We start from the raw sequence: 25,771 nt of genomic DNA, 5'->3' as shown, positions 1-25,771 counted from the left end.
TTTTGCTGATTCCTCTACGTTCAGTAGTTCCTAGTTTCTTTTGAAGTCTTTAATTTCTGCGTTTCTTTGTGAATCCACCATGTTCTTACTAGTCATACACATTTCCCAAATGCAACCTTCATTTCTACTTGTCTTAACTTCGGGTCGGGTCTGTCTAGACAAAGTGTTGTCTTGTTTCCATTCTGTAATTTTCTCGTTGCCCTTCATTTAGTCATTTATTATCTTTCAATACCCTCCTTCTGGGGTCTTTCATTGCCCTCCAGGTGTATTTCAGTGCCATCCATCCGGGGTCTTTCACTTCCTCTTTCTGGGGTCTTCTGTTGCCTTTTCCCTGAGGTCTTCGTTCTCTATTCTGAAGTCTGGCGTTGCCTGTTCCCTGAGGTTTCTGTTGCTGATGGACCTTTTTTGAAAGTTGCCCTCTATCTGGGGTATTCTGTAATTTTCCTGTCCATTGCCCTCCATTTCTTCTTGTAGTTGCTGCATTAGATGCATTGCCATATTAAAAGTTGGACCACTTTTTCTGTCGATTTCACTGCAAGATGCAGCGTTCTCACGGTTCAAGAGACTGTTTTTTGGACAGGTCTTGCAGCTCCTTGGGGCATTTTTCTTCAATCACTTAAAAACACTGTTCTGTGTTCTCTTCTTTCCTTTTTCTTTCAAAAGCTTTGCAGCAACTCTGTCTTTTTTTAAACTTAAGTTTCACTTTTCCTGAAACACAAAATCACAGCCCTTGCGTCTGTGGGTTACTATCTTTCATTTTTTTCTATATATTTCCAAACTTCTGACCGTACTAGCCAATTCAGGTTTGCATTTGGGTGAGTAAGTTTTTCTTCAGACTTAGATTAAAACAGGATTATCACAGGTGCCGGGCCAGAGGCAGTGTCCTCATAATCCATTTTATCCTTGTTGCCAATCTAATGAAGCAAGCTTACAGACTTTGTCAGAAACACAAAAAGCATTTATGAATAAGGAAATGTTTACAGAGGCCGGCAGCCACCGGCTGCCCCAGTCCCTACATGTCTTCCATATGCCTTCTTGATGTCTTTTGCCTTAGAGAAGACTTCAGCCCTTGGGGTGATTACCCACTCTCGTCCTAATTGGTCCCTCAAGCCAGGTGACCCTCTTCTGCTGTGTTGCCCTTAAAGGGACAATCACCACAGAGGGAAAGGAGGGAAGGCTTGCACTCAGAAAATACCTGCCATGACCTCAGGACGGCCAAAAGTCTTACTGCCAATTAAGTAATTTTTAAAATGTAAGAGGTGTTGTTGTAACTTGGGAAATGTGGCACCCATTAACAATTTGATAATGACCAGGTAATCTTATTTAGTGCTATTGGTTGAGGAGGAGACACTTGGGCAAATCCCCTGCTCTCCTTCAAATAATATCTTGATTTTTGTCCACCTCAGGGAGCAAACAGGGTCTCAGTTCAATGTCTTATCCGGAAGATTAAACTCCTGGCAATGTAGCACTCCCTCAGTGCTGCACTGAAGTGCCAACCAAGCACTGTGTGTTCCAACCTCTGGAGTGGAACTTGAATCCTCAAGCTTCTGATTCAGAGGTGAAAGTGCTCTGATTGAGCCTCACTGTCAGAGGTGCAAGCCCCGATACATTATCAGGACAGTCTTGGGAAATCCAGGGCAGTGTAATGGAGCCAGATTTAATCCAACAAATACAGAGAGGAGGAAACGCTACCCTATTATATTTGTAAAATAACAATCGCGTGTGTAACAATGCAAAACTCTAGACAAATATAATTTTACAAAATCAATACAATGGTTGAAGTAAAAGGGAAATGCAGGCATATTATAATCTCCTGTTAATCATGACCAGTTTTTTTATAATAGTCAGAAATGTGAAATAGTTTGTGTTGCAAAGTGGCTTGAAAATTATGTCACCGTGTGATTAATAACCCAGCTGTCAGCCTGTGTGCAACAGATAGTTTGATAAAGGCGCAGCATTTGGTAAGTGCGCAGACTCTGACGGCGCCAGATTGGGGGGTGGGTGGTTAGTGGCGGTGAGGGTGGCTGACATTAGAGTTCCCAGGATATAAAGCTCCACCAGCCGAATGAGGCCATGGTGCCGATGCTTGTGCAGCTGGGACAGCTCTGGGACTGTCACAGCTCATCGCGTCTGACCTCACACTCAAGTTCACATTAACCCCTCCATGTAAAACATTTCAGCACCATGCTGCTGCCTTTGACAGGTCTGGCATTTCCAATCAAAACTTTATTAAGTTGCAGGAAGCCACCATGAATATGACAAGTTGTGCTTAGCTTCTCTTTTTGGCACTTGTCTAGAAGCTTTAAGTAAAAAAATCTTCCATTTGGTGCGCAGCAGGGTCTCCCTGTAATCCGGTTTTGAATTGGTATGTTTAAATATCATGGATTGACATAAAAAAATAAAGCAGCAGTCAGTAAATGGAATCAGTGTTCAGCGTAAGGTGCATGTGGTTAGTAACTTCTTGTGCAAGCTGTTGTAAATGCTATCCATCTTCAATACTAGTGTTATGAGCTCCTAAAGCTGCTAATCAACAAGCATCAACCCATTCTTTTATGGCATAATTGTCAAAGTTTGCAGAAATCTGACTTTTTGTAAATTAGTTTTAAATATTTCAATACCAACGTTCAGCCGATAAAATACTTTTGAGAATCTTTGCAAATTAATAAAACTAAACTAAATATACTGCATGTAAAGCTCTTGCATATGGGGTTCAGCAAGTTGTCACTCAAAATAACTGCAAGGAGATCCATTTGAAAATCACTGCATTATGTTGTTGATATTTTTGACATTTGGTGAAAATGGGAAGTGTTTTTACTGAGGGTACATCACAATAACGAGCGGTCGTCACAAAGAATCCTCCACCTCTGCGCTTAAAGCATAAACACTTTCGATGTATATTTATAATTTATACTCACAAGGGAAGCTTTTAGCTGTTTTTGTTCTACTACAAAGCCCAGCTTATCTGTACACTACAGGGAATGACCAGTGTTGCTGGGGATTTGGCGCCTTACATTATGTAATAATAGTCCATTAATCCTCTCTGTGCTCATTGCTGAATCTAGTTTGACAGTATGTGTTAGAAACAGGCATATGGCGTGTGAACTGTCTGCAGGAGTGAATCCATGGGAAATGCACATTGCACTGTGCAATTACCATGTGCAATAGGTGCTTCAGGTCGGGTCCAGGATTGGAAACATGCTGATAATTTGCTAAGACTACTCATTAATGAATTGGTCTTCCTTTTATATTTCACCAAATCTTATCCACGTAGAAGTTACTGTAGTCATCTGGTGGTTCGCTTCCACTGCTGTGATTTAGCCACTAAAGTGGAAATGTTTTAATCAGCAGTCACGGGGAGACCACCTTCATCGATGCCACAATAACACTCAGTACCATACAAGGTACTGACGCTACTTTTCTGAACATTTCTTTGAGAAAATATATCATCTTCAGTTCATTTATTTCTTGCTGCTTAAACTGGCTAATGCTGGAGTGAGCACACAATGAAATACTGCACTGAAGTAAAATAATTCATGACTTTAGGAAATACCTAAATTTAGACCTATTTTGGATTCAGTATTGCAAAAGCAAAGGCCCTAAACATCAACATAAATTAACAGGGTCCATTTCTGTGTGTTGGAGTACAAACCAAGTATGACGTGAGAGTAACAGTGACAGATTCAGTACAGCAGCTGGAACTGACACAGTAATCTAAAAAAACATGTTTGTTACTGACGTGCAATATAACTGCTCGATAATGCACAGTGACATGAGCTTGATGTCCCCTAGGGCCATTCGGTTGCACTGTTAAGCAGATTTAAGTATCTGGGGCCAACAGAAACAAATAGAACGCATTCGGAGTGCTGGTGCACATACAAGGAGCAGACGTGCACTGTTAAACAAAGTCTGGAAGGAAGTGGGAATCCTGTTAATTGTGGGTGGTAGTGTTACCTCCTAGATAGTCTACTGGATTAATATCTCCTGTAAGTCCAGCCATGTCCCTCACAATTGAAAGTTTACTTTCACTAGTCAATGTCTCAATGTACAATGGTGCACTCTGGAAGAGTAGAGTCGAGCAGTCAGTTTCCTGGTTATTTGAACTGGCTGTCAGAATCAGTAAAAAGCTGGTTTGTTTTTACCGAATACACGTAACTGAACAAAATAGACATTATTTAGCTAAGTCTACAGAATTCATATCGTACCAGACACACAATATTATCTGGAATTATTTACTTTGAAATATTTTACCTTTTGGTCAATCACAAGCTATGGTCCTTCTAACCTAGGCCCTGACCTGCCTTTCACAGGCTTTGTTGAAACTAACTTTGAACACGAATCCCAATCTTCTGTGGCTGCCTTCCAATAGATAAACCTAAGGGTCATACCTCCCACAACACACCCCACCAAGCTGGCTATGGTCCTACTTGGTGGAGGCTCCATACCAACTACTGTGTATGCCTTAATTCAATTGTCTCCAATATCTTTTATGTGAATGCCCACTGGAAATAAAACATTAATGTAATGGCATTAACACAGTGAAACTTGCCAGAGCATTCCGCAGAAGCATTTTTAAACAGAATTGGACGGTAGGCTACATAAGGCAATCCATGGGCAGATTTGGTCAAAGTGGTAGGTTTTAAAGGACCACCTTTAAAGGAGGAAAGTGAGGTAGAGAGGTTTAGGAAGGAAATGGCAGAGCTTAGCGCTGCAGCAGTAAGACATAGCTACCATTGGTAGTTTGATGAAAATTGGGCATACTCAGAATTGGAGGAGCATCAATATCTCAGAGGATTTGGGGGCTGGAGAAGATTAGAGATAAGGAAGGGGGGAGTGAAGCATTGTAAGGATTTGAAAATAAGGATGAGAATTTTAAAATGAAAGCTTCGCTCAACTGGGAGTCAGTGTAGATCAGTGAGCTCAGGTATGATGGGTGAACATGACTTGTTCAGAGTTAGAATACTCACGAGAGTTTCAGATGAGCTCAATTCAAGGAGAATGGAAGTTTGGAGATCAGCCATGAATTCATTAAAATAAATAATGGAGGTCACAAAGGCATGGATGAGGATTTCAGCAGCAGATAAGCTAAGGAAGGGGCAGAGTTAGGCAATACTATGGAGTTGGAAGTATGTGGTTTTGGTGATGGTGTGGATATATGGTCGGAAGCTTATCCTTGGGGTCAGATACAACACAAATGAATATCTGAAATAATGTCACAATTTCTCTCACCTATCGCCACCCCTGATGCAGGTACCGTCCCCTACAGAGCTCCCCATGCCCTGCCTCCCCGACATGGGCCCGCCCCCTTCAGGCCCCATCCCTTCTTTAGGCCCTGTCCCCTTGGCACTGCCTGGTGCCCAGTGGGCAGTGCCAGGTAGGCACTGCCCACCCCTGCCTCCAACCACCCGAGGAGCCTCAATGGTCTCCGATCCCCCCTGGTGAAGTCATCACATCGCATCCTTGTTGGTGGGGCCAGATGTGACCTTCATCAGTGAGGACTTCCACCAGCGAGGTCATTAAGACAATTGTGTCCGCAACTCACTAATAATATTAAAATTAGATCATAAATATTTAAATCAGCCTCACACCCACACTGGCAGAACTGGACAATATCGCGAAAGGCGAGAAACCGGGCCTGAACCTGGTTTTTGGCCTCTCGACCAGCGTGGTGAGCCAGTAAGATCACCCCATAAAGTTTAAGAGCAGGGATGTTATGCTGGAACTGTATAAAACAGTGGTTCGGCCACAGCTAGAATATTGTGTGCAGTTCTGGAATCCACATTATAGGAGAGATGTGATAGCACTGGAAAGGGTGCAGAGGAGATTTACCAGGATGCTGTCTGGGCTGGAGAGTTTTAGTTATGAAGAGAGATTGTAAAGACGGAGGTTGTTTTCCTTGGGGCAGAGGAGATTGAGGGTGGACATGATTGAGATGCATAAAATTATGAGGGGCGTAGATAGAGCAGACAGGAAGAAACTTTGCCCCTTGGTGGAGGGATCAATGACTAGGGGACAAGGATTTAAGGTAAGGGGAAGGAGGTTTAGAGAGGACATGAGGAAAAACTTTTTCAGCCAAAGGATGGTGGGAGTCTGGAACTCACTGCCTGAAAGGGTGGTGGAGGCAAAGTCTCTCTAACGTTTGAGAAGTATTTAGATGTGCACTTGCAATGCCAAGGCATACAAGGCTATGGGTTAAGTTTTGGAAAATGGCATTAGAATAGTTAGGTGGAAGCTTTTGACTGATGCAGATGTGATGGGCCGAAGGGCCTTTTCCGTGCTATATACCTCTATGACTTTACCCTGGGACCTGTCGTAACAACGCGTGGTCAATAGCATTAAATAGTGAGATCAAACAGGCGCAGGACTCCATGGGTAGACACATGGAGGTATGCCCTGTTCATAAAAGCAGGAGAAAGCCAACCCTGCCAATAAATATCCAATCAGCTTATTCTCAGTCATGAACAGAATAATGGAAGGAGACAGCAACAAGGCTATCGAGCTGCTTTTGCACAATATGCGGCTGATACTAAGTCTGGGTTCTGCCAGGACCACTGGCTTCAGATATCATTACCGCCTTGGTTCAAACATGGACACATCAGGTCACTGTGGCTGCCTGTGCCATCAGAGGAACATTTGACCAGGCTTGCTCATCATCAATTCCGTAATCCTCATGTAACAGGCTTTGGCAAAAAGATATTACCATTGTGAACAGGAACCACTCTTTGAGAGCATTAATGATCACAGAATCATGGAATCCCATTGGCCCATTGAGTCTGCACTGATCCGCTTTTAAAAAATCTTACCCCACGTATTTACCCTACTAATCCTCTAACCTACACATCTTGGGACACTAAGGGGCAATTTAGCACGGCCAATCCACCAAACCTGCACATCTTTGGACAGTGGCAGAAAACCAGAGCACCCGGAGGAAACTCGCGCAGACGTGAGGAGAACATTCAAACTCCTCAGTCACTCGAGACCAGAATTGAACTGGATCCCTGGCGTTGTGAGGCCGCAGTGCTAACCACTGTGCCACCGTGATACTCAGTGCAGATCAGAGTCTTTTCTTCCTGCAACTGTTAGCCAGTTCTTTCCAACCTTCATAAATACAACCTAAACTGCTACTTTAAGAGGCATTGATATTAGTATGATTGCTCAGAAGTTTTTAGGAACACTAATAACCCCCTTTTGGAGACATAACTACACCTGCATTCTTTACATCAAGGATATGCAGGTCTCAAAGAGAATCCCTGTCACAAGCCTCAACGTGAAGCTCCAAAACAAGTTGATGGTTTTCACTACTAAAAAATTATGGGTACGTCTGACTAGGCAAGAAAAACCCTCTCCTTGTGCAAAGTTTCCATTGAGGAAATCTCCAACAGTTTCCATGCAATTAAATTCAACAAGTGCATTTCTGACATTAATTAAGTTAGCTCTTAAAAAGCCTTTTTTCATTTAATCCACTTTAATTATTTACATCTCAATACACAAAACATCTGTGTGATAATAACGCATTGCAGTACGCTTTTATATGAAGATCAGATTTAATTATCGGTTTGTGGGCTTGAACCTTTTTGTAAGTTTTGAGAAAAACACAGATAGATGTCCATGATAATAGCCTGCAATCATCCTTTCCTTGATTCGGAGGAACACCTTGGCTTAGCGCTTCAAGATGAAAGTAACTGTGTGTCTTACTGTTCCACAACATGGTGAGTTGGCATTGCTAAGAATGGCACTACAACAACAACTTGAATTTATATAGCACTTTTAAACAAATAAGGTCGTCTTTTCAATTATATGCTGACCAAATGGAATTGCTAATGGTCTCGAATTCGTAATTTGGCTAGCAAAGAGGGGACTGCATGTGAATACGCACAGTTTGTAAATTAACAGGAGAAAAATGTTCAACGCATCTTCACCTATTGTCCACACTTTTTTGAAAGGTGCTGGGCGGATGTCTGCATAAGCACAGGTAATTTTGTCATGTGCTTTTCACTGCTACAGGTTTTATTTCCCTGCCTGAGTCTCTGAAAAGAAAGTGACTGGGCCTCGTGTGACCACCTACATAGGACTGAAGCACAGTTTTTATGGTCCAAAAGAATTTGCCATTATATCAGCAGACATTAGGCCCTGCAAGTGTCTTCAAATGGTCCTGTGCAAAGTATTTGGCGAGAAGTATCCACAATCTTCATTACAAACAATGTAGATTATCAATAAATTCTTCGTACCAACAAAAACCAAGTTCAGGCTTTTATTCTGCCTAATAGTTCAGATTACGAATGCTTCTAGATTGGAGAGTATGAGGTGATGTGTCAGTCAACTCCCCCACACCCCCCACATAAATATTTCAGGAACTAATACACTGTCAGAGCAAATTAACAAAGCCATCAGAATCTTAAAACAATATAGCTCAGCTGTCAACTCTACACTCATCAATAAAGTTCAGGCCACTTCAAAACTATCAACTGTTATAACGGAAGCTACCTTATTTTTAATGTTGCTGTTTCCTCAATTCCCAGAATCTCAGTGAGTCCTACAGGTTTCAGTTCCCCCGTTACATATTTTTGCAGCTGACAATTTTCACAGTAGTCAACTCTCTTGTTTCTCCTCTTGCTGCTGCTTCTCAGTGCGGTTACTCCATGCTGCCATAACCACCAGCAAGGCATTACCAAGTATTAATAGCACAAAAACAGGCCATTCAACTCAACAATGCATGCCAGTGTATATACTTCATATGAGCCTTCTCCCACCCTTTTCATTTAACCACCATCAACATCTTTTCTTTCTTACGCTTATTTAGCTTCTCCATCAATGCTGATCACTTCAACTACTCTCTCTGATATGGAGTTTCACATTGTAACCATTCTCTGGGTAAAGAAGGTTCTCCAATTCCCTTTTGTATTTATTAAGAACATAAAAACAAGGAGCAGGAGTAGGCAATTCAGCCCCTCGAGCCTGCTCCGCCATTTAATGCGATCATGACTGATGTCATCTCGGTTCAACCCCACTTTCTTGCCCATTCCACATAACCCTTCATCCTGCTACTAATTAAAAGCCTATCTATCTCCTTAAATTTGTTCCGCTGTCCACTACACTCTAGCGTAGAGAATTCCACAGATTCATGACTCTATGAGTGAGTTAATTTCTCCTAATTTCTGTTTTAAATCTGCTACCACTTAGCTTAAAACTATAGCCTCTCATTCTAGAATGTCCAACATAGGGAAGCATCTGCTCTAAATCTACGCTGTCAATCCATTTATTATCATCTTATAATGCTCAATTAGATCTCCTCTCATTCCTCTAAACTCCAACGAGTATAGGCCTAAACAGTTCAATCTCTCTTCATAAGACAAGTTCTCTCTTCATAAAACACGGTGGCACAGTGGTTAGCACTGTTGCCTCACAGGGCCAGGGACCCGGGTTTGATTCCTGGCTTGGGTCACTATCTGTGCGGAATTTGCACAGACGTTCTCACCGTGTCTGCATGGGTTTACTCCAGTTTGCTCCCACAGTCCGAAAGACGTGCTGGTTAGGTGCATTAGCCATGCTAAATGCTCCCTCAGTGTACCCGATCAGACGCCAGAGTGTGGCGACTAGGGGATTTTCACAGTAACTTCATTGCAGTGTTAATGTAAACCTACTTGTGACACTGATTAATAAACTTAAACTTAAAACAAGAATACCTGACATTTAATGCCTGTAGCTCTGGTCTGTAAGTGTAAGTGTTTTCTCTAGTTTATCCCATCAAACCCTTTCGTAATTTTAAAACTTCTATCAGGTTAACCTTCAGTCTTCTCGCTTCTGGAGAAAAGAACCCCAACTTGTTCAATCTTTCATGACAAGTGTAACATAACAATTCTGGTGACTCTAGTAAATAACATTTGCAAATTTTCAGTGCTTCTATATCCCTTTAATAAAATTGAGAGCAGAAATGTTCACAGTTCAAGATGGTCTAACCGAGGATCCATCCATATGAGTTGAATACAATTTCTCAGCTTCTCAATTTTTTCAAAATGCACCCCAGTTATTTGTTTGTTTTTATTTTAAATGGAGTTGTTAACCTGCTTCACTCCTTTTAATGATTTGTGTATCCGTAGGTCCAGATCTCACTACCTCAATATTTATTTTCCATGGAGTCTGTGACTTCCTTATTCTGTCCATCAAATGTATTTCAGCACAAAGCAACACTCCATGTGAGAGCCTGAACAATAGGTAGTGACAGTCTATTCGATCCTGGAGACAGAAGGAACATCACGATTGAAGGAGGAAAAATATACAGATGGGTACACATAAGATGGTTGCCTGGCACACAAACAGTCACCTGGGAAAGAGACATTAAACAGACACTGACTTTCAGTACAAACAGCCACCTGAGATTAAAACATAAAGGACAGACAGCTATCCAAAGTTAAACATGCAGGAATCAAATCCTACAGGAAGCCAGCCAGGGCTTAAAGATAAGGACAATAGGGATAGATAATGAGATTAACTACAGGTGGGATCGGGAATACATAACTGCAGGAAAACCAATTACTGTAAACTGCTGTATGAATAGACCGAAACTAAAGTCATTGATGGTCACTGAAGTAGGAAGTGTATCCATTCATAGAACAATGCGATGTTAACATGCTTATGTCTGTATCTTATGTCTTATTTGTCTATAACGATGTGTTTAACAATCGATCACCTACTTGATTACAACAATGTGATAATGGCTAGATGTCCGGTCCATCTATTGTGTAAAGGGTATAAAGATGGACCGCTCCTATTGTCTCATTGAGAGAAGGTAGCTGTCTAGAAGCACTGCGGAGTGCCAGTGCTTTTTCTCCATGAAGGTTTGTTAAATAAAACTGCATTGTTCAAACCTTCAAGCCTGACTCACAAAGTGGCATTTTTCCCACAACAACGATCAACCCCACCCGACTCACATCCAATATGTAAACATTCACACTCCCACAAAGAGCCATTGCACAGCACTCAAAAGGAGAATCTGGTGCTCATTTGCTTTTAACTCTTTGGCCAGAATTTTGTCTCCCCAGAGTGAGCTGGGCAGTGGAGGAGATTGTGGGGCCGAGACAGGTAGAGGGGAAAGGGTCATCAATCTGAGTGGGATGGCAGGGGAGGGGGGTGGGTGGTGTGCTTGTGCCCGTCTCCACAGATATTTTAATCAATGAAGAGCTAGGTGCCAGCAAGCCCACCTGCCCTTGATCCAGTTGAGATCCTTGAGAGAGCTACTAATTGGCCACTTAAAGATCTGAGGCACGCTGCACCCAATGGAGGGCTTCTGCAGCAGAATGGGCCATTTCCACTTTAATCCATCTCCCCACCCAGCCTCCCGATTGCCAATCCACCTGCTGCCAGGCTGAGACCTGCCTGACTAGCCTGAGTGATGCTGGCCCACTTATCTTCAAGTCTGGGTTCCAGCAACAGACACTTCTCCGAGACTAACTCAAATCCCAGCAAATTTCCTTATCCTGGTATTCCAATCCCCTTGCAATAAAGGCCAATATGCCAATTGCTTTCCCAATTGGTTGCTGTACCTGCATGCTAACTTTATTTCTTGAAAAAGTTTTCTTATTCATTCATGCGACATGGGCATCGCTGGCTGGCCAGCATTTATTGCCCATCCATAGTTGCCCTGGGCAGTTGAGAGTCAACCACATTGTTGTGGCTTTGGAGTCACATGTAGGCTAGACTGGGTAAGGACGGTAGATTTCCTTCCCTAAAAGATGTTAGTGAACTAGATGGATTTTTCCCAACAATCGACAATGGTTTCATGGTCATCAGTAGATTCTTATCCCAGATATTTTTTATTCAATTCAAATTCCACCATCTGCCATGGTGGGATTCGGACCCGGGTCCCCAGAACATTAGCTGAGTTTCTGGATTAAAAGTCTAGCGATAATACCATTAGGCCATCACCTAATCCCAACCTCCCCCACCCCTCAGTTCATCTGAATGACAGTATTTACATATTTCCTGCCTTTCAAAGAAAAATTCTGGTTTTCCATTCTTCCTATTAAAGCGAATAATCTCACATTGCCCAAATTATACTCCATCTGCCACTTTGCTACACACTCACTTATCTCGGGGGGTGGGGGGGCGGGAGGGTGAGGGGGGGGGGGGGGGGGGCGGTGGGGCTTATCCCCAGCGGGGACCCGAAGATTCTACCGGCAGGAACAGCCGGAAAATCCCGTCCATTACCTCAGACTCTTCACTTAAGTCATTAAAATGTCTTGTCAATGGCTGTGACTCTAGAACTGATCCATGAGGCATCCCCTTAAACACAGCCTGACAACTTGCGAATGTAGGAATAGGTTCAAGGAGAGAAGAAGCTGAACACCTTGTGCAGATAGCATCGTAGTCAGATGGAGGGGCTGATTAATGTGGATGATTTTTACAAAAAGGACTGCAAACAAGTTTCGCCAATTTCTCAAATTCAGTTGCCTCGCCAAGAATTTTAGGCCATCGTCTAGCTTTATTTGGTCAGGAGTAAACACAACCTAACAGTCTATATTACAAATAACACGTCTTATGCCGTATCAGTTCAGCAACAAATGAGGTTAGTATTATTATGTTATATTTATCACGAGTTTATATTATATTATGTCAGTATGATTTAGGAACGATATATTCATGTATGTGTATGTATACATTAGTATCCCAAAGTGCCACATCACTCTCTACTGCATTACAGTCTGTTTTACGAACTAACAATATATCAGTCCACAGCACATGATGTGATTTGAGATATTCATTAAATGGCAGCTCCATTTATTTGAGTTTAAAAGTGTGGTCACAATCAATAGATGAAGTATTGAAATTCAAAATGGAGTTTCAGTTGGGAGAAAAACCTCAGAAACTCAATCCACATCACCACCTACTGGCCATAGCCTGCAATGATATTGTTGCAGGGAATTCAAATGTTGATATAAAAGTGGGACTTCAACAAGAAGATAAAAGGAAATGTGCTCATACACATTTTTAAACCCTACTTAATTACCTGTGGCTCTGTAGATAGAAGGCAGTACTTATTGGAGGAGATGGGAGTCTCGCCCTCTGTCTGGAGAGCTGACAAGCGCTTTGTGCTGTGTCCTTCATTCTAGACAGTGGCCACTCTCCCCGACATCAAGGACCCAAGGAGCAGAATTCCTGCCTGCCAACAAGTGTTACCTTGTTAACAAGCATCTCTCCACTGGAGCCAGTACTATAGCCATCTGAGAGCCAGGATCGCCATGGACGCAGGTGCATGATGGGAGGAAGATTGGGGTCAGCAGCAAGGGCGGGGGATGACTCTCAGCACCTTCCCCCTCCTGATGCTGTGTTCCTAGGTCAGGCAATGAGTACCTTTGAATGAAGAACACCAATGCCCTCCCCCCCTCCCCCAACTCCAACTCCACTGACCCCCACCTTCCCCATCCTGAAAGCCCACAAGCAAACATACCAGTGTTTGCTTTTCAGGATTCTTGCATGGTGAGTTTCCTGCCTGCCACTGAATGATTACCTGTGGTGACAGGATGAGGTCCATAAGTAGGCATTCATTGGATGTATTTAATCAGGACAGTGGCAGAAAGGCGGCAGGATCCCCTAAACCCAACAACGGGGAAGGCATTAAATTCCACCCAGAAAGTCAGACAATACATCCTTAAATCTCTTTGCCTCTCCTCCATTAAGATGCTCCTTAAAACCTACCCCATTTGCCCCAACTTTAGTTGCTCATTGTCAGAGATTTTGTTTGATAATTGCTGTGAATTGCCTGGAGATGCTTCACTATGTTGAAGGTGCTATATAATTGCAAGTTATGATGTTTCATAATGATGTATCTTAAATGGTAGAATAGAAAATGTTGTCATTGGAAACCAATATAGGAACAATAAACAATTAAGAAGACAAAGCAGAAGACGACACGGTAGCACAGTGGTTAGCACTGCTGCTTCACAGCTCCAGGGACCTGGGTTCGATTCCCGGCTTGGGTCACTGTCTGTGTGGAGTTTGCACATTCTCCTCGTGTCTGTGTGGGTTTCCTCCGGGTGCTCCGGTTTCCTCCCACAGTCCAAAGATGTGCGGGTTAGGTTGATTGGCCATGCTAAAAATTGCCCTTAGTGTCCTGAGATGTGTAGGTTAGAGGGATTAGTGGGTAAATATGTAGGGATATGGGGGTAGGGCCTGGGTGGGATTGTGGTCAGTGCAGACTCGATGGGCCGAATGGCCTCTTTCTGTACTGTAGGGTTTCTATGATTCTATGAAATAGCATTAGAATTTTTTCATACAACAGAAAATCATTGTAAAAATAAATATGAAATATATAAAGTTTATTTATTAGTTACAAGTAAGGCTTACATTAACACTGCAACAAAGTTACTGTGAAATTCCCCTAGTCGCCACAGTCCGGCACCTGTTCAGGTCAATGCACCTAACCAGCACATCTTTCAGAATGTGGAAGGAAACCGGAGCACCTGGAGGAAACCCACGCAGACACGGGGAGAACGTGCAAACTCCACACAGACGGTGACCCAAGCTGGGAATCGAACCCAGGTCCCTGGCACTGTGAAGCAGCCATGCTAACCACTGTGCCACCGTGCTGCCCGATATATACATTACGCATTTAGACATTGCATGCATACTATATATTATATATGTATAACACACTGTAAAGTACATCTATGCACTTATCTAAATACTTGTAGAATACTTTTTTCTATAATGTGGACCAAGTATTGCTACAATTTGATTATAAGTGATGCAATAAAAGTATCGATGAATTTTGTATTTGGATGAGTGTATATTTCATTGTTGCTTTATACTCCTGAAGTTGGACACTTTGTTTCAGGGCCTGGCTGAGAGGAACATACCATTGACGGGGAGGTTTGAAGTGTTAGCAAATGAAGAAGAAAAGGTAGAAGGGTCAACAGGTACAGTAAGTGTATAGGTGAACGTGTAGTGGAAACAGAGTGACAGAAATTGTTGAAAAGTTACACGTGGGAAGTTAACACGTTCAAAGAACTTGATGCTGTCAAGTGCATGTTATTAAATGAGATCTGGAAAGAAGAAAACATGGTGAGGAAAGAAAAATAGGACATATAAGTTGGGATATGAGCCCTGGGAGGTTTAATAGTCAGTGATTTTTTTTTTAAAAAGCCAAGAAGCAAGATATAAAAAGAACAGGGCAGCAGCATGCTTTTCAAAAGCTTCATAAGGAATGGGAATTACACTAAAGTGCCAGAGTGGGATTAAGACTACAGCACATTGTTTAAAGTTTTATTAGTGTCACTGTAGGCTTACATTAACACTGCAATGAAGTTACTGTGAAAATCCCCGAGTCGCCACACTCCGGCACCTGTTCGGGTACACTGAGGGAGAATTTAGCATGGCCAATGCACCTAACCAGCACATCTTTCGGGCTGTGCAAGGAAACTGGAACACCCGGCGGAAACCCACGCAGCCATGGGGAGAATGTGCAGACGCCACCCAGACAGTGACCCAAGTCAGGAATCGAATCCGCAGAGCTTTGCGTAAAAACAGAAACATTGGGAGTGATACTACACAGAGTGAGATTGACTGAATCTCATAAATACTAAGACAGAGGACAAAAATTGTTTTAAATGTAAGGAAAAGGGCAGAAATAAGGCTTTAGTGGTGTGCTCATGTGGATGCCATCAATCAAATGTAGAGGAGGTCATATCCAAAGTACATGAACTATATATTATTATCAGTCAGGAGCAAAGCCCTATAATGCATGGAATGCGTTTACCCTGCGGACTTGCATACTTCCGAACGTTGACCCAGAATTGGATAATATTACGTCTTTTTAGAAGGCTGAAACATTTGCAATCATCTTCAGCCTGAAGGGCTGAGTGGATGATCCATCTTGGCCTCCAGTTGAGGTCTCCAAAATCACAGGTGCCTGTCTCCAGTCAATTCGATTCACTCCACATGATATCAAGAAATGTACAGCAAAGGCTGTGGGCTCTGACAGCATCTTGGCTGAAGTACTGAAGACTTGAGCTCCAGAACATGCTCCGCCCCTAGTCAAGTTGTTCCAGTACAGCTGCAGCACTGGCATCTATCCACCTATCCACAAAAGACGAGACAAATCTAATCTGGCCAATTATCACCCCGTTTGTCTCCTCTCGATCTCCAGCAAAGTGATTGAACGGTATGGTTGATGGTACTATCAAGCAGCACGTACGAGCAATCATTTGCTCACCATTGCCCTGGTGGTTTTGAGTCCACTAGGGCCATGCTGCACCTGACCTCATGATGATCTTGGTCCAAATAGGGACAGAAGAACTGAATTCAAGAGGTGAGGTGAGTAACTGCTCTTGATGTCAAGGTATGAGGCATCAAGATGCCTTTGTAATATTGAAGTCCATGGGAATATGGGAGAAGACTTTCCTATTGTTGCGAGTCATACCTAATACAGAAGAAGATCATTGTGGTTATTGTAGGCCAATGATCTCAGCCCCAGAACATGGCTGCATGAGTTCCTCAGGGTAGTTTGTTCGGCCCAATCATCTTCAGCTGCATCATCAATGACCTTGCCCCCATGACAAGGTCAGACCTGAGGATATTCACTGACGATTGCATAGAGTTCAGCAGCATTTACAATACTCAGCTACTGAGGAGTATGGACCAATATGCAACTAAACTTGTACAGTATTAAGACTTGGGTCGATAAGTGGCAGGGAACATAAGCACAGCACAAGTGCCAGGCAATGACTATCCCAAACAAGAGAAACGCAAAGCACGAATACCTGGAAATCCTGTTTGACCAATTTGTCAGAGTTTTGGGGGATGTGCCTCGTCGGATAGATAAAAGTGCGGCGGGTCAGTAATGTAGAATACTTGAATTTCAAAAGGGCATTTGAAAAGTTGCCTCATAAAAGATGACTACACAAGTTAAGGGCCCATGGACTTGGAGGTGATACATTGGCATGGATAGAGGATTGGTTAATGGACTGCAAACAGAAAGTAGGGATAAATGGGGCATTTTTGATTGGCAGTCTGTGGCTAGTGGAGTGTTGCAAGGATTAGTGCTGGAGCCTCAGCTATTTAAAATGTATAAATGGCATGATTTAGACAAAGGGACAGAGAGTAATATATCTAGGTTTGCTGATGATACAAAGCTAGGAATGTAAACTGTGAGGAAGACACAAAGTTGCTGCAAAGAGATATAGATAGGTTAGTTGAGTGGGCAACAAAGTGGCATACGGAGTATAATATGCGGAAGTGTGAGGTTATTCACTTTGGTCATGAGAATAAGAATGCAGAATATTTTTAAAAGGCATGAAACATGTAATTACAGAAGATCAGAGATACTTGAGTGTACTCATCCAAAAATATAGCATGCAAGCAATTAGGAAAGCAAATGGCACGTTTGGCCTTTATTGCTTGGGAATTGGAATCGAGGAATAAAGAAGTCTTATTACAATTGTACGTGGCTTTGGTGAAACCACATCTGGAATATTGAATGCAATTGTTGTCTCCATATTTAAGGAAGGACATACCTTGCAATGGAGGCAGTACAGCCAATGTTCATTAGGTTGGTCACTGGGATGAGTGCAGTGTTGTATAATGAGAAGCTGAGTAAATTGAGTCCATATTTTATGGAATTTAGAAGAACGAACAGTGATCTCATAGACACATTCAAGATTATCCAAAGATGTGCAGGTTGGGTTGATTGGCCATGCTAAATTGACCCTTAGGGGAAATAGCAGGGTAAATACGTGGATTCCAGGGATGGGGCTTGGGTGGGATTATTGTCGGCGCAGGCTCGATGGGCTGAATGGCCTCCTTCTGCACTGTAGGGATTCTATGATTGTGAAGGGGCTCAATAGGGTAGACACTGAGACATGGGGCTGCATTTTATGGAAAGACTAACTGCTCCCCTGGAAGTAAAGTTGGTTCCTCCATATCAGCCTGCCCCGCAGTCATATTACACTACACATGGGCTAAAATGGAGGAGTGGGGCTTATGCCTTGGGGTAGGGAATTCCAAAGATTCACAACCCTTTGAAGGAATTTCTCCTCGTCCCGGATCTAAATGATTGGCCCTGATCCTGAAACTGTGCACCTTGTTCTTTACAAGACGCACAGTTTCAGGATAAGGGCCAATCATTTAGTTCCGGGACGAGGAGAAATTCCTTCTCGGGGTTGTGAATCTTTGGAATTCCCTACCCCAGCAGGTGTGGATGCCCCATCATTGTATGTATTTAAGGTTCAGATAGATTTTTGGTTTCTCAGGGATGAAGAGGTATGGGGAATAGGTGGGAAAAGTGAAGTTGAATCTTCAGATCAGTCATAATCAGACTGAAAGGCAGGGAAGCTCGATGGACCCTCTGGTCTTCTGCTCCTATTTCTTACATTCTTTCTTGAGAGAAATGTAGCAATTGCCCCTTGATAGCATTATCATCACTAAATCCCCAGCCATCAACCTCCAGCGGTTACCTGTAAGTTCTCCGCTCCCCCCAGCAACTCACCATCCTGACTTGGAATTATATATTGTCATTCCTTCACTGTTGCTAGACAAAAACCCTGGAACTCCCTTTCGAACAGCACATCAGGTGGACTTGCACCACCAGATGGACTGCAGATTTTCATGAAAGCAGCTTACCGCCATCTTCTCAAGGGCAATGAGCAATAAATGCCAGCCTTGCCACATCCCATTAAAGAACAAAACAATTCCACAATATTAGCTGATCTGTACGATATTGGGCCAGTGAAAGATGACATTTCGGATATATATTTTGCATTTTAATAAAGTAGAACTGAAGATACAATTATGTAATAGAATAAAATTAAACAAAGATTTCCTAGAGAGAAAGTGTTATGAATACTTCAAGGACAATTAATAAGGTGCAGAAAGAGATTTATGAATAGAGGTTGTCAGATTGTGGTTGAGTCCCTAGCCCTGGTGTGATGTCCTAGATTTAAAAGGAATCATACATAAGAGGATAGATTATTTCAGAGAAAGAATTTTGCAGAACTACAAAATGCTCACAGCACAAAGGGGGTGATCTTACCATTACACCCCAATGGCCGATGGGTGGGGTGAGCCAGTAAGATAATGAGAGAGCTGAGAAATCAGATTTGCGCCCGATTTCTCGCCTCTTGTGATCTTACCGGTACCAGATAACAGGTGCGATCAGCCTCATGCCTATTTCTGGCACAAGCCTGAATAATTTATTTAAATAGTATTTAAATGTGTTTTGAATTGAATTAATGAGCCTGGGACGTTATCATCCGGGCTCACTTGCCTCTGTGGCTTCACCAGGAGAGGTTTTCTCTGGCGAGGATCACAGCAACGGGGACCAGTCATGATGGCCTCACCAGTAGAACCGAAGGCCATTGAGGCCCCACCGGGAAGGTGTTTGGGCAGTGCCAGCCTGGCACCCTGAAGTGTCAGCCTGGCACTGCCCACCAGTGTACCGAGGCGCTCAGTGGACAGTGCCCTCCAGAGGGCAGTTGAGAGTCAACCACATTGCTGGGGTTCTCGATTCACATGTAGGCCAGACCAGGTAAGGATGGCAGATTTTCTTCCCTAAAGGATATTAGTGAACCAGATGGGTTTTTCTGACAATCGGCAATAGTCATCACTAGATTCTTAATTCCAGATATTTTTTATTGAATTCAAATTCCACCATCTGCTGTGGTGGGATTTGAACCCGAGTCCCCAGAACATTAGCTGAGTTTCTGAATCAATAATACAAAGAACAAGGAACAAAGTACAATACAGCACAGGAACAGGCCCTTCGGCCCTCCAAGCCCGCGCCGCTCCCTGGTCCAAACTAGACCATTCTTTTGTATCCCTCCATTCCCATGCTTTCATATGGCTGTCTAGATAAGTCTTAAACGTTCCCAGTGTGTCCGCCTCCACCACCTTGCCTGGCAGCTCATTCCAGGACCCCACCACCCTCTGTGTAAAATATGTCCCTCTGATATCTGTGTTAAACCTCCCCCCCTTCACCTTGAAGCTATGACCCCTCGTGAACGTCACCACCGACCTGGGGAAAAGTTTCCCACTGTTCACCCTATCTATGCCTTTCATAATTTTATACACCTCTATTAAGTCTCCCCTCATCCTCCGTCTTTCCAGGGAGAACAACCCCAGTTTACCCAATCTCTCCTCATAACTAAGCCCCTCCATACCAGGTAACATCCTGGTAAACCTCCTCTGTACTCTCTCCAAAGCCTCCACGTCCTTCTGGTAGTGTGACGACCAGAACTGGACGCAGTATTCCAAATGCGGCCGAACCAACGTTCTATACATCTGCAACATCAGACCCCAACTTTTATACTCTATGCCCCGTCCTATAAAGGCAAGCATGCCATATGCCTTCTTCACCACCTTCTCCACCTGTGACGTCACTTTCAAGGATCTGTGGACTTGCACACCCAGGTCCCTCTGCGTATCTACACCCTTTATGGTTCTGCCATTTATCGTATAGCTCCTCCCTACATTATTTCTACCAAAATGCATCACTTCGCATTCATCAGGATTGAACTCCATTTGCCATTTCTTTGCCCAAATTTCCAGCCTATCTATATCCTTCTGTAGCTTCTGATAATGCTCCTCACTATCTGCAAGTCCTGCCAATTTTGTGTCTAGCAATAATACCACTAGGCCATCGCATCCCCTTGTTGTGCCCATGTTTGAGAGGCTTGGTTCAACTCAGCTGATGGCATTGTTGCTCCATTACTCAGTCCAGATTTATGTTTAATAATAGTGGACTGAGGAAAGAACTTCAAAAGCAATAGGCAATATTATATTTGCAAAAGAATCGGTTTAAATTACCACACTGACACTTTAAAATAGACTAACACATGTTCTCTGTGACTATAGAATGGTTTGTGAACAAAAATAGCCCAAGAAGTAGCCTTAGGAGAGAATTCCTAGCTGATTATATAAGCTCAACTTACATCAAATTTTAAGAAAAGGCATATGAAACAGTTTAGTTTGCTTACCTTAAGGCTCAAATCCACATCTGTGAAACAGTCTAAATTCTTCAGGATCTAGTTCTTCTGCACAGGGAAATTTAAACCAATGATCCTCATCTCAACATTGTAAAGTACTTTTGCTTTCTGTATCTTGCGAATGTTGTTAACTTGCGAAGATGCTGTGAAAATAACTTGTTTGGTCAGGACAATGCCAAGCTGTCAACTGTTGCTAGGGAATGGTCAAGGACAGCATCTTCTTACTTTGGTACCATTTTGATCTCCATTTCCAAGTTTGACAGCACATTCTCATTATGAATGCAAATTTTAAGTGAATGAAGTTTGGTCTCACTTCCCAGCAGTTACACAAAATCATCAATAATTGAAGAAAGTTACAGAATGGCTGAGATCACTTGTAACATGCTAACAGCATATTTGATGCCATACTTATTCCATACTAAGACTTCAACACAATCTCGACTTCACAAGCTCATCATTTGACTCTTATTCAGACAGTATAAATTCAAATTCTCGCCTTAGCTGACATATGCTTCAACAGCAACAGGGCTGTGTTGATTCAAAGCAAAGCTCATGAAGTAGTACACTCATTTTGGTAAGGAGGATATCGATCGACCCTCCTGCTTGACCCCTTTAATCAAACTTTAGTTTGATGTTTTAAGTTTCATTTGCGATTTGTTTTTGTTGAAAGCATTATCCCTTTAAGGGGCAGCCTCTTTTGTCCCTCACTTGTTTTGATTTGGTTTATTTTTTTTATTTCAATTCAATCAAATCAAGTCCAATTCAGAGTCTCAACAAGTTGAGACATTCCCGATCCAAGCTGACAAGATAGGGCTCTCACCTCCTGTCTTGGGCTCTACATGATCCAAGCTGATTGGAGCAGGCATTGCACCTCCTCCAAGGCTTGATCTCATTTGCATCTTAGCCAAAAGGCCTAGATGCCACTTTTAAAAATTGCTTCAAATGAAGCTAAAATATAACCTAATGACTTCAGCCAAGAACAGCATGTCGATACTACACTTGATCTTAGCCAAAAGACCGAGAAGTGATTACAAATAGTAAACTTTTACCTCATGTGATTTAATTTAAATTTTAAGTACTTAAAAGTAGCTCAGTTTAAGGAACCCTTTTGAATATGTTACTCTTTTAAAAAAATTGGGTCAGGCGCAAGAATTGGAAGCGTTGCCCTCTTCTGTGCCAGGTAGACACTGCAGGGACTGGAGTGCCTTATCAACCACTTAATCACATTTTAGTTTGATGCTTTATGTTTAATTTGTGATTTGTTCTAGTTTAAAGCAGGGGCTCTTTCACTTTGTCCCTTAGTTTCTTTGATTTAGTTTAACAGTGAAACGGACACTGTCCAATACAGAGAAACCCTGGTGATGCTCAAGGAAATGTCTGTAACCAAATCATCTAACTCTTCCAGCAGCAGGATAACATGGAGGGAAAAATGCATTAGAAAGGAATGTCATGTTGACCAACACAAGTTCTGACTGTTGTTTTCAATGAGAGCTAATATAGTTGGGAGAAGATGAACTGCACTAATTAAGGTCAACAGTGCTTCCTTAGCCAAGCATTACCTCCCTCACTGACAGCAGAATGTTTCTCATACACAGCATGTGTCAGCAGTGATAATAACCTACAAATAGCTTGTTCAGTAAAGCAAATGAAATTACTGTTGGTTGGGCCAGATTACAGTAATGACAGCTATGTTGTAAATAGATCTGGAAAGCAAGAATGTCTCACTTTCTAGTTATCGATGTGGAGCGTAACATTAGGCTCATGAAATACATCAATAAACACTCAGAGAAGTGGCTGTGAAGCATTATGTACAGTCTTTAGTTGCCATCAATCAGCTAACACAGTTCAATCAAGGTTGGTTATTGCTCTTAATCAAGGATAATGCTTGCTAGGCAAACTGTTGATATGGTCCTTTCCTTGTAGTATAATCAATTTGTCTGGATAAACGCATGGGTGAACAAATATTAACTTTCTATTTAATTCTGATTGTAAAATAATAACTTAAAATGCCGACAAGATGTGTAAAATGGAATGAAATATCCAGTTAACACAAGAACACGTTTGTTTTATGACTCTGAGTGAAATATGGTCATTTAATTTCATCATAATAAGGTATTTAACGCTATGTAGCTAATTGCCGAGTCCATATTCGGAATATTGTTTGCTGTTTTGGCCACCCTAACTAGTTAAAAGAAAATATTAGAGAAAATTTGAAGATTTATGGAGAGCTGTACTTATTTTCACAGGGGAAAAGAAAATTAAAGAGAACATACAAAATGACCTTTCATGACAAAATAGAAAAGCTGAGAGGAGTATCTCAGTGGTGACGGAGCAACAGGAAACTCGAGCACACCCTACACAATCCCCTCAGCAACTACAAAAGCAAATTCTAAATGAAAATAATAAGGAAAAGCTGCAAGTGCTGGAATTCTGGATTAAAAACAGAAAATACAATAAATGCCAGTGGTGTAATCTCTCTTAGCTAAATTTTCACTCTGAAGTAAAAATAAAACATCTGATAACAAGTTTGAAGTCTGAAACCTATTTGAAAAACAATGGTTGGAATAAATTATCCAGCTTGCTTTCCAATCATTTGGCAAAAAAACCAAAACAGTGTGTGGAAAGATGGACTCTTACCTATTCTCCCACGCTGCAAATGCTCAAACTGCAGGATTCTGCTTCGGATCAGCACCAGTGAGGTTGATTGTTCTTGGAACAGTGTTCTTTGCAAGTTCAGGTTTTTGAGATAGATTAAGCCTACACATTAAGATTAACTAAAATACTGAAAGCAAGCAAAACAATTCTGTTGTAAAATTTGCACTTTACATGTAATGATGGTAGAAAATGTATTTTACTTTTTGCAGACTGAGGAGAAAAATGTTATTTTGATTTACTTTCTATCTTTTATTAGTGATATGTTACCCAGTCTGGTCATTTGGCATTCAGGAATTCTTCACAAGCGGCACGGTGGCACAGTGGTTAGCACTGCTGCCTCACAGCGCCAGGGACCCGGGTTTGATTCCTGGCTTGGTCACTGTCTGTGCGGAGTCTGCATGTTCTCCCCGTATCTGCGTGGGTTTCCTCCGGGTGCTCCGGTTTCCTCCCACAGTCCAAAGATATTCAGGTTAGGTGAATTGGCTATGCTAAAATTCTCCCTGTGTACCCGAACAGGTGCCGGAGTGTGGCGACTAGGGGATTTTCACAGTAACTTCGTTGCAATGTTAATGTAAGCCTACTTGTGACTAATAAATTAACTTTTACTATTTTTCCTAGCCATTTAAATTTTATAATCTGAAAAGATTATAAGGCAATGGCCAGGATTCTCCAGTCCCGCTGCAGTGAATGTGGATTTGGCTGAGCACCAAATTCTCCATTCTTGCTGGCAGCGGTGGAGGAGCATACGAAACCGGAGAATTCCGGCCAGTGGGGAAGATCCTTTAATCTGAATGATTGACTAACAGCGCCTATAATAATAATGAATGTGAACCTTTCCCATTATAAGTGGATGCACTTTATTGATTTGAGGTTAATAATTCAGAGAATTAAACGGGGCTTCCCTTTTATTAGTAAAATGCTGTAAATTGTTTTAAAACCTTTTGAAATACGTATCAATTTCTCAGAAATAATGCAATTATTTAAAAATACCAAAAATGCCAAGTTCCCAAAATCAAACTAACAGAACTTTGCACGTTACTCTTTGCAACAAGGCGTCGAGACTTTACTTCAGCTCAAAACATTATTTTTCCTGCTCGTTCCCCCAGCGCATACCAAGAGTCAGAGGCGAATATTAAACATCATGGGGTGAAGTTTACGGGTGTGGGAGGCTGACTCAGATTCCCATCAATTCCTCCCCCCAGCCCTTTATACAGCTCAGTAGGATAGGTTGCCGTCAATCAATGGCCACTGAGTGGGAAGCCAAATAATTATAGCAGCATAGGATCGCTTCCTGGCCACAAACTCTTTCCCTTGCTCCCTTCCAGGTTTGCAGTTAGCATCAAGGCCGGTTTTTCATGCTCATTTTTAAATGCCACACCATAGTAAACTCTTCTGACTTGAGTTAATATACTCGAGCTGCACAGCGGGATGGGAGAATCGCCCCAATACAACAAGTAATATTGTCTTGATTTTTTGTTGTAGCTATATTTACATTGCATTATGAATAACATCTCAGTATGAGGGTTCTGAGAATCAGCAGTGCAGGATGGCTTGTCATGCAGCAGAGGGGTAACTTTTCATTCATTCACAGGACATGGGCATCGCTGGCTGGTCAGTGGCATGGTGGCACAGTGGTTAGCACTGCTGCCTCACAGCGCCAGGGATCTGGGTTCAATTCTGGCCTTGGGTCACTGTATGGAGTCTGCACATTTTCTCCGTGTCGGCATGATTTTCCTCTTGGTGCTCCATTTTCCTCCCAAGATGTGCGGGTTAGGTTGATTGGCTATGCTAAATTGTCCCTTGGTGCCAGAGTAAATTGTAAGAGATAGGGCCTGGTGGGATTGTTGTCGGTGCAGGTTGGATGGGCCAAATGTCTTACTTCTGCACTGTCAGGATTCTATAATTTATTGCCCATCCCTAGTTGCCCTTGGATTGATACAACTGAATGGCTTGCTAGGCCATTTCAGAGGGTATTTGAGAGTCAACCAATTCCACAGTCATGGCCAGTATTGTAAAGTTCCTTGCTCACAATCTGTCTATATCAATCATTTGGAAAGTGCCAATACGATTTTTAAAAATTGTCATTAAAAATCATAGACACTGCCACAGAAACTGCTGGTATATTCAACCATGGTCCTGCTGGCAGA

The 25,771-nt window shown here is 42.3% G+C and overlaps 1 non-coding gene across 1 annotated transcript; it reads right to left on the bottom strand.

Moving 5' to 3' along the window:
- Positions 1–21,799: 21,799 nt before the first annotated feature.
- LOC144494502 (U2 spliceosomal RNA) lies at positions 21,800–21,998 on the bottom strand. Its single transcript, XR_013498073.1, has one exon. It is a non-coding gene; the product is annotated as a U2 spliceosomal RNA (small nuclear RNA).
- Between the last annotated feature and the right edge of the window lie 3,773 nt (positions 21,999–25,771).

The sequence above is a fragment of the Mustelus asterias genome, chromosome 5 (genome assembly GCF_964213995.1).
Source record: "Mustelus asterias chromosome 5, sMusAst1.hap1.1, whole genome shotgun sequence".
Lineage (NCBI taxonomy): Eukaryota > Metazoa > Chordata > Chondrichthyes > Carcharhiniformes > Triakidae > Mustelus > Mustelus asterias.
Note: the sequence above shows the minus strand (reverse complement) of the source record. Positions and strands in the feature narration are given on the sequence as shown.